Source organism: Miniopterus schreibersii, assembly GCF_964146895.1.
Source record: "Miniopterus schreibersii genome assembly, chromosome: 11".
Taxonomy (NCBI): domain Eukaryota; kingdom Metazoa; phylum Chordata; class Mammalia; order Chiroptera; family Miniopteridae; genus Miniopterus; species Miniopterus schreibersii.
Window position 1 is genome coordinate 31,135,139 of NC_138111.1, and position 8,747 is coordinate 31,143,885.

The following is an 8,747-nucleotide window of genomic DNA, read 5'->3' on the forward strand; positions in this document are numbered from 1 at the left end:
TTAACCAGATTTGAACAGAAGAATGGCCACTTGGCCTAGGTAGTAGTAGGTGAAGTATTTGGTTTCATGTGTCACCTAACTACCAGAGTTCCTCCGCACAATGCAGTGCCAGGTGGGGTTGTACTTCTTGTCAGATTCCTTCATATGGGCCACAATGTTCTTCTTTATATTATATTTCTCCAACGCCTGAGTAGCACACTCCACCAAGTCCTGTTGCATCACCTCTGACATATCATCGGTATTTTTGATCACTGCCTTTTAGCTGCACATGGTAACAGTGGAGCAGGGGCTGGCCGATTGCAACAGTCTCCTGGGGGAGGGGCTGGTGAACCTTAGCCTGGCAGGAGATGCTATCTCAAGCCTGTTGGAATTTTGATAGGAATTGCATTGAATCTGTAACTCTTATTTGGAGTCTACTGCCATCTAAACAATAATAAGTCTTTCAATCCAGGAACATGGCCTATCTTTCCATTTATTTAGAACATCTTTAATTTCTTTAAACCATGATTTTTAGTTTCTGGTGTACAAGTCTTAATGCTTCTTTGATCAAATTTATTCCTAAATATTTTATTTCTTTTGATGCTATTGTAAGTGGACTTGTTTTTGTACTTTTAGTTTCAGATTCTTCATTGCTAGTTTATAGAAATACAACTAATTTTTGTGTATTGACCATAGTTTGGTTTTAGTGGATAATAGATTTGGGTTAGAAACATACCACACTGTGAATCAAGGAACTTAGATAATGTTTACCCATAAAAACTTACCTAATAAGCAGAAATTCCAATTTTTCGTTGTTGTTGATAAATTTTTAGCTGGTTATTTTAAGATTGTTCACGTAAGAATTATTTCTGCTTATTTCTAGATTAAGGGTGGTAAGGGCAGAGAGCACAGCTACATAATTTGGCATTTGTAGTCTATATTCTTGAGTCTTCCACATGAATTTTTTCCTATTTGTGAAATACAAAAGGAACAATCCTGAGCACCCCATCTCTCTGTAATATGAGGATACTTTCTCTATATTTCTCAAAGCTATATATTTTAAAAATTAATGGTAATGAAGAGAAAACTAATTTATTCAACAAACTTCTGTGTGCTAAACTTATGCTAAGTGCTAAATGCTAAAGGAAAGAGTTTAATAAATTACCCATTCACCAAGGAACATACAGTATGTTGAGGAAAGATAAATAATAACATTTTGACCATTTGAATGTATACAGTGAGCTTAGCACTGAAGTGACATACCAGTGAGTAAAACAGGCCAGGTTTCTGGGGCTCAATGTATAAAGGAGAATAAAATTACTCTGGTAAAAAATATAGAAGGTACTATAGGAATATGGAGGGACTTTTGACTTTTAGGGGTAAGGGAAGGCTTGCTTCCCCAAGATGGTGCCCCTTGTATCTTAATGGACAAGTTGGCTTTCAGAAGGCATAGAAATAAGAGGAATAGCATTGTAGATCAAGAAACCTCATTGCCAAGGCTAAGAAATGGCAGACAATGTCATATACTCAGGGAACTGCGAGCAATTTAGTAATAGGCTTAGTACATTGTAGACTCCAAATAAGTATCTGCTGAATGAATGAATTAGTGCTGGGTGGCTGGAGGTGAGGATAGGAAGGCAGCTCAGATGGCAGAGGGGACATGCTAAAGAACTGAAAGGCTACAGAGAGTCTGCTGCATTTACTCTATACAATTTATATAGCAATTGGACTGGTTTACTTTTACTTTTTCTTTAAACACAATAGTACAAATGATGTATAAGATACCACAAGAGAGTGAAAAACCCATTAAGTAGAACTATTTGCAAATAATTTATAGGTGTTATCTATATCTATATACACATCTATTTATCTATATATAACATTAATTTTGAAGGCTACTGAGGAAAATACGGGTGGGGATTTTTTTTTTGGTCTAATTATTTTGGAAAGTATAAAATAGCCTTTCATAACAATTCCATATTCATGTAGGTCATTTTCAAATTCACGTTAGTGACACTTGACTTCGTATAAATAGTATACTATAAATAACATCACAGTAAGGGCAAGGGAAGGAGGTAGCTGAGTCAAAATACTATAAAAGCAACATTAACATTCCTATTTTACAGCGGACAGTGTGAAAGCAGAATGAAAAGTTTACCTTTGCCCTGGCCAATGTGGCTCAGTTGGCTGAGCGCTGTCCCATACACTGAGAGGCTGCCGGTTTGGGGGCATGCAGGAGGCAGCAGATCAATGTTTGCCTCTATCGATGTTTCTCTCCCTCTTCCTTCCTATCTCTAAAATCAATAAAAACATATTTTTGGGGAAAAAAGTTTAGTTTTGATTTATTTGGTTTTCTTAAAAAAGGTATTTTAAAAGTACTAATAAAGAATTAGCCTGGATGGCATGGCTCAGCGGTTGAGCATTGACCTAGGATCCAGGAGATTGTGGTTCGATTCCCAGTCAGGGCACATGCCCAGGTTGCTGGCTTGATCCCCAGTGGGGGGCGTGCAGGAGGCAGCAATGACTCTCTCATCATTGATGTTTCTATGTTTCTCTCTCCCTCTCCTTTCCTCTCTCTGAAATCAATAAAGATACATTAAAAAAAAAAAATTAGTTCTACTTCTTAGTATTACTGTGGAATGCTTGATGGTCAGTCTATTAAATTGGCTGAATTAAAAACAATACTACAACTTTCCCTCCTCTCACCATTACTTTTTTTTAAAAGACTTGAAATTTTAATTTTTTTCAAGGTGACAATGTATATGGTTTCCGAGTCAAATAATTATAAGACTCATGATAAACAGAAGGCCCTGCTCCATCTGTAATCACTGATGTCTGCTTCCCAAAGGAAAATTGATGTTCCGCTACTTAATTCCACATTTCTAAAGCACACATTTCTACTGCCATGTCTCAGTGTTTCAGTTATTTTATGCCATTTATTAATTTCTCAACATGTTTATATGGCGTTATTCAGAATTTATTGTGTATATTTTAATGTCTATTATGTATTGTCCACAGCATCCCATGTTATTGTATCAGTCAGGAAAGGTTAATTATGCCACATTAACAAATGACCACAAAACCCTCAGCAGCCTACAACAATAAAGATTAACTTCTCATTCACGCTGCATGTCCAGTGGCAGGTCAGCTTGTAGTTCTGCTCTATGGAGTCTTCACTCAGGACTCAGATCACCAGAGGCAGCCTCTATCTGAACAGTGCTCATCTTGTGGAGGGGCAGAGACATGGCTCCTAAAAGCTTCTGCCTGGAAGTGACATTCACTTGTTCCCCTATTTCATTGGCCACCGTAATTCACACTGCCAGGTCTAACATCAATAGGGCAGGGAAGTATAAGTCTCCTCCAGAGAGGTAACATCAAATATCCTTAAACAATCATACAGTCCACCACAAATACTTTGTTCCCCTGGAGTTTATAATCCCCTCTTTCTTGGGTTGCTTAGTTTCCTCTATACCTATCATCATTTCACCTTTATATGTTCTAAGGTTCAAACACATTAGTCACTTACCAGTTCTGATTTTTTTCCTTTGGAGACATCCTCTCTGGAGCCCTCCAATCCTCTATCAGAACGACTGGTTGCTCTGCAGACCTGCTTCACAGCTGTCATCCTGGAACTTCCCTTTACCTTCATCCCAGTTCTTTCTGTTTTCTCCTTTGTCAGAGCTGCTGTTTACCAGGCCCGTGTGTTTCTGTTTCTTGGTTTACACTTATTTTGGTGGAATACCTCCCTCCAGTAGCTTCATTAGCATATGTGAGTTAAAACTTTTGAGAATTTCTTTCATTTTGACATCTTTTTCTGCTCTCTGCATTGACTCTATTTCCTTGGTTTCCTTTCTTTCTTTCAGTTTTGTCTCTGCCCCCCCTCTCCTGTTTGTTCATTTGAGGCTCTTTCATGTAAGAGGGTTTCTTCAAATATCTGGAGATCTTTGACTAGACACCCACATTTAAGAATGAGATAACTTCACTGTCACTTCAGTGAGGGAAGAACGTGTGTTCAATACACCATGATTAACCAGAAGTCTCCTTCTTATTGGGTCTTAACATGTATAGATGTAATGGACATATTTTCTAAGTAGGAAAAGTCCAAGTACTGTATACTTATAGGTAATTCCATAAGAATTAGATATAATTACAATAGTAGAATAACTATAGCTAACTCTATTGAATGCTTATGTGTGCTAAGCAGTCTTAAATACTTATATGTATTATATATATATATATATATATATATATTATATATTTTATCTTCACCATAACCCCATGAGATAGGTGCTTTGATTCAACTCCTAGCAGTCTGACACTAGAGCCCCTATACTATAAAACATGGTACATCATTTTCTAAACTACAGGTAATCTTGTTATTTTTAATGTCAGGTGTCTAGGCAATCCCTGTTTATTAAGTTATACCTGAAGTTTTTCATGTAGATTTTGAACATTTACCACACATTATCTGATGTGGCAAAGAGAGCATCATTTAAAAAGTATATATGTTTTTATTGATTTCAGAGAGAGAAAGGGAGAGGGAGAGAGAGAGAAACATCAATGATGAGAGAGAATCATTGATCGGCTGCCTCCTGCACACCTCCTACTGAGGATCAAGCCCGAAAGTCAGGAATGTGTTCTGGCTGCAAATCGAACTGTGAGCTCCTGATTCATGGGTCAACACTCAACCACTGAGCCAAGCCAGCTGGGCTAGCATCACTTTTGACACATTGATTTAAAGGTAGTTGTTGGAGGTAGAACAGAGTAGTCTATGACACATTTTAAAGCACAGTCATTTAAACTGGGAAGCCTGGCATGTGCTTATTTTATAATACAGACATATGGGTATTTCCTCTTAAAGAAAGCAGTTACCATCTATAACCTGAGAGGTCAAAAAGAAGGAATTAGAAACCCCACACTAGTACAATAAAACTTTAAAGTGCCTGCTTAAGTGAAAACTCTTATCTGCAAGAGCACAACATATTAAATCACTGATGGCTTTGAATGCCCTAATTCAGATCATTCAACCCCTCATTCTTTGAAGATTTTTCTCCCAGACTCATTGTCAGTCTCTCCAAGGCTATTCACCATTCCAATGCTACTATCACTACCGCTCTTCAGATGATGTGTTCCCTCTGCTATTACAGCTCCCCACTTTCATCATTCCTTACACCTGGACATTACTGATAACTGCAGCCCTTCTTCTAATTTTAATTTCAAGCCTCCTGCTCTCCAACCCATTTCTTAAGTTTTCAGGTCATTCTCTATAGTAGCTAAACTCCAACAATTCTTCAACCTGATCAGAATCACCAATCTATTCACCCTACTATCTTTTCACAGACCCTTACTTCTTACTGCATCTGAAATAGATAATGACTCCTTTGCTTCTGCCCCCAACTACTTTAGCAACTGAAGATGGCTGGAGAAAAATGTACAATTATATTGACCAGTCTAACTATAAATTCATGACCTCTCACTCAGGTGGGCACTTAGTAGTGCCTGGAAACCTTACTATGTTTCCCTACTCAGTTTCCTTTCCCACACTCATAGACTACTATTTCAACTCTCTTCTTTTCTCCTCCCTCCTCTCAAATTTCTCCCTCCTTATTTTAATGACTACTTTAGTTAGAGCAGGCTATACTGCTATAACAAATAGACCTCCAAATGTTATGGCTCCAGCTCAATAGAAATTTATGTTTTGCTCACATAATAATCCAGAGTGGGTGTTTCAGGTCAGAGGGCAGCTCTCCTTCATCCAGGCACCTTCTTTCTTGTGGCTTTGTCAATCTTGGAGGTTTGTAGTCACCTGCATAATCCAGCTGGCAGAAAGGAAAAATGCATGAAGGAGGCACACTGGCCTGGCAATGGCAGGACATCATTTCTGTCCATATTCCACTAGCAACAACTTAATGCTTGACTATGCCTAACTGAAAGACAGGCTAAAAAAACAACAACAACAACAAAAGAACTGTCTGTGTGCCTAGGAAGAAGAGGAGAATAAATTGTGATGGACAATTAGCAACCTACCAAAATGATCTTGCTTCCTATTTCACAGAGAAAATAGAATTAGAAAAGAACTTCTACTTTCCCTTCTATCAAGTCTACAAGCCTACTTCAATATGTCCTGGGGGTGGGTGGGGAGGCTGTTCCTGGTCACAAAGAGGCAGTTTCCAAGCTTTCAATTAGAACACGGTCCTAATGACCACACACCGAATCACTAAATTCAAACATACCTGTCTTCCTTGCGCTTTTCAACCTCTGTGGTTTGGAATATTGTTGATCAACACTCCTTCCTGCCCCTGCTTTTGTGAATCGCCAATTTACCTTGACTTGGAGATTTTGCATCATGGTTCTCCTTCCACTTCCCCCTCCTGCTTTCTTTGCTGGCTTCTCTCATCTAGATTAGGTTCCCCCTACTTCTTTTTTAAAAATTTTACTTAGCGCGGCTGGGCATGGCTCAGTGGTTGAGCATTGACCTAGGATCCAGGCGATCGGGGTTCAATTCCCAGGTCAGGGCACATGCCCGGGTTGCGGGCAAGGCAGCCGATCAATGACTCTCTCATCATTGATGTTTCTATCTCTCTCTCTCCCCCTCCTTTCCTCTCTCTGAAATCAATAAAGATATGTTTAAAAATAAATAAATAAATAAATAAAAAATTTTAATTATTGTTGACACTGACTCCTCTCATCTAGGTCAGAGCTCAAGCTTTAATGTGATACAGATCACTTGGGGTTCTTGTTAAACTGAAGATGCTGATTCAGCAGGTCTGGGGCGGGGAAGGCTGAGGTTCCACCTTTCTAACAAACTCCCGGGCGATGCCTCTGGGCTATTGACTACACTTTTGAGTAGCAAGGTTCTAAAGAGGATGTTCTCCAAGATTCTGCCCTTTGTTTTTTTCTTGTTTTTTCTTTCTTTCACAGCAATATCACTGCTAGGCTGATAACTTCCCAATTTATTTTTTAGTTCAATCCTCTTTCTCATATTTCAAAACCTTTATATCTAACTTCTTAGTGTTCCACCTCTATCTGGCTGGCTTGACAACCTTTCAGAACTTTAAAATGGCCAAATCTAAAGAGATCTCTTATAAAGCAGCTTCTCCTATCTTTGTCTTTTCTATAATTATCTACAAAGTCAAAACCTCTTTACTCTCTTTGATTTTTCTCTCCCTCCTTCATATATGGTCTCATGCCACCCCCTCTTGGTGTAAATCCACTTAATCCAATTGCCAAATCCTGTAGCTTCTGCTTCCACATCATCTTTAAATCATGCCCTTTTAAATTCCTCCTGCCCTGCCTTTAGTTCAGACTCATCATTACTTTCCCCCTGGCCTACCACAGGTCTAGCTGGCAGTTTTCCCACCTCTCATTTCACAGATCAAAGAAAAGCTGAACCTTTCTTCCCCAAAACTTTTAAACCACAAAAACTAAAAATACTGAATTAAATACAAATTCTTCTACTTGTCATCCCAGGCCCCATTCTCCTTCGTCTCTGCCACTTCTCAACATGCCCCGGAGTCTCACCATTTGCTTTTTTCTGAACACGTTCATTCCGTCACCTTCGCATGTTCTCAAGCTGTCCCTTCTCGCTGTAAAGCTTTCCTCCTCCCCTCCTCGTCGGCCCCAAAGGCCTTTCTTTCCTAATCCCCTGTAGACAGATAGGAGCAGTTCTTTGATCTTCTGCAGTGCTCTTTGCATTTTTTTTCACATGGCACCTAACACGGTTTGTCTTTTATTATGTGCTTTATCTTTGTTTTATGCCTTACTCTCTGAAAGAAAGGATGACATCTTCAACTTCCCGCCGCCCCCCTGCAGCACCTTACCTAGAAGGGTGTGTGTCTCCTGTAGGCTGAATCAAAGTGATTCAGGGAGATACTGTGATGCAGCGTTGAGCAGCACAGAATGTGAAGCAAGCACGGTTGGATTCCTGCTCTGCCATGCATTAGTGTGAGGCTTTGGGTAAGTCACTTAATTTGGCTCGTAAAATGAGAATATTACGGTCTGACAGAGCACCAAGGGGGATAACGTGAAAGCGCTTTGTGAACTCCGCAGAGAAACGAGCAAGGTCCGCTATTCCCCTCGCAGAGACCTGAGGCAGCTCGCTATTCACAGCGTGATCTGCAGGACGTTCCCACTTCACTAACCGCAGACCAAGACCCGAGTGGCGGGGAACCCGCGCGCCCGGGTCCCGCAGCCCGGTCCGCTCCGAGGCCCTCCGAGGGCTCCCGGCGACGCAGGGGAGGCGGCCGGGCGCGGGGAGCCGGCCTCAAGTCCCAGTCCCTCGGGAGGCCTCCCTCCGTGCCCCCGGCCCGGGAAAGCCCTTCTCCCCCGGTCACCCCCGAGACCGCGGCGCCGCGGCCCAGAGACGTTTGGACCCTGCCCGGCCCCCGTAGCTCCCCTTCTCCAGCAGGTGGTTCTGGTCCTCTCCCCCGATTCGGGGTGCTCGCGTCACCAGCGAACCTCTACCCACGCGCCAGCGCCGCAGCCAACCGAGAAAATAAACAAACCCCCGCGCGCGGCGGCGGCGCCAGGCCCCGCCCCCGCCCCGCCCCGCGGCTCTCACGCCGCCCCGCCGTCGGGACTTCCCTCCCGCTCTCGGCTCGCAGCCGCGCTCTGCCCGCCCCTCCCCGCAGCCTGCAGCCGCGCTCCCCGCCGCGGTCCGCCCAGCCCGCCGCCCGCCCGCCCGGCGCCCCAGGGCCCGTTAGTGCCAGGCGGCCGCTCGCGGGGCGGCCGCGCGACCCCGGCCCGACGCGAGCAGCCGCCGGCCCCGT

The 8,747-nt window shown here is 42.3% G+C and overlaps 1 pseudogene across 1 annotated transcript; it reads right to left on the reverse strand.

The window, feature by feature from the left end:
* LOC308563536 (dynein light chain 1, cytoplasmic pseudogene) lies at positions 1–252 on the reverse strand (annotated as a pseudogene). Its single transcript has one exon. The product of its transcript is annotated as a dynein light chain 1, cytoplasmic pseudogene (transcript).
* Between the last annotated feature and the right edge of the window lie 8,495 nt (positions 253–8,747).